This window comes from Anneissia japonica, unplaced genomic scaffold, assembly GCF_011630105.1.
Source record: "Anneissia japonica isolate Jap-2015-1 unplaced genomic scaffold, ASM1163010v1 scaffold37401_len1255_cov104, whole genome shotgun sequence".
In the NCBI taxonomy this organism is placed as follows: domain Eukaryota; kingdom Metazoa; phylum Echinodermata; class Crinoidea; order Comatulida; family Comatulidae; genus Anneissia; species Anneissia japonica.
In genome coordinates, this window is record NW_022736088.1 from 1 (window position 1) to 1,255 (window position 1,255).

The following is a 1,255-nucleotide window of genomic DNA, read 5'->3' on the forward strand; positions in this document are numbered from 1 at the left end:
CTTTGTATCTGTCCTTGTCTTTCACATCCAATTCTTGGTAATATTTCGAAAACGCTACCTCCTTTACACACATCGCCGCGCTTTCAATAGTTTGTTTTGGTTTTTCTGCCCACCAACATGGCGAACCGAAAAGACCGATGGGAAATGTGACGTCACGTGAAAACGATGTATTCGAACGAACGGCGGTCACATCAAGTCACGTGATTAGTCAGGTGGTGGCATTGGACAACTTACCGGTAACGCTCGTAATGTTGTACCCGTTTACAGACCTGTGATATTGGCAAAATATGATCATAATAATGATGCAGTTTTGACGTCTAGGCCCTATGCATTAAAATAAGCAATGAATCAAATTATGTCTTCAGTATTTTGCATTTTACTACTAGGCCTAGCTACCACAGTCGTGGTTGAGGTGATTTCGGAAGATAAATCAGAGCCTGGAAAAAGAGGAAGTACCAAGACTAGTAAAAAAGAAAATGCCGAAGCCGACAAAGCCCTGGAGATTTGTATCCTCCTAGTAGGCTATGCCTGTTTAGATCAGCTGGTAGATGCTATCATGCCTAGGGCCTAGAGTAGGTCCAGCTCTTGATTCAGTAGTACTACTAGGCCTGCTTTATGCCTATAGTACCTTTTGAGTGTGTTTTGACTTGCATGATAAAATAATTTAAGAAAAAAGTGACAGCACATTTTTTTTTGTGTCTATTAGATAAAAAAAAAATATTAGATTTAGAGACAGACATCTAATGGCTTACTAGGCTAGCTGCCTATTATGTGATACTACACCTTTAGTTATATCAATTACTGTATTTGATTCCCAGTGTATATATCCATAGTCAATTGACTATGATATATCCAAGGTGAGGTATTGATTTTTGTTGGCTTTTCTTCATTTTCTGTTTTATCATAATAATATTGATTGTATAAAGTAGTCCTATAAAGGTATCGCCAATATCTATATCGATAACTTAGGCCTACTGTACAATGCCCTACGTAAATCTTGAAATAGGGGTTAGGCTGATAGGGGAATGGTGGTGAAGTTGTGGGGGTATGCGCTTGATGATGGGGGAATGAAGGTGAAGAGTGGGGTATGCACTTGATGATTTCAAATGGGGAGTGAATGAAAGGGCATGAATCGTTTGGCTACACAATCTATCTTAATGACAGTTCTTCAGATCAAAAATTGTTTTTACAAAAACGAGCGCAGCATGTCCAGGCAGTAGAAGAAATGTTAGCATCATATGACTACCAAAAAAAA

General features: G+C 38.7%; 1 long non-coding RNA gene across 1 annotated transcript; it reads left to right on the top strand.

Annotated features, from left to right (window-relative positions):
• Positions 1-211: 211 nt before the first annotated feature.
• On the top strand, positions 212-1,254 carry LOC117116728. Its single transcript, XR_004446810.1, has 2 exons — positions 212-506; positions 1,173-1,254. It is a non-coding gene; the product is annotated as an uncharacterized LOC117116728 (long non-coding RNA).
• The last annotated feature ends 1 nt before the right edge of the window (position 1,255 follows it).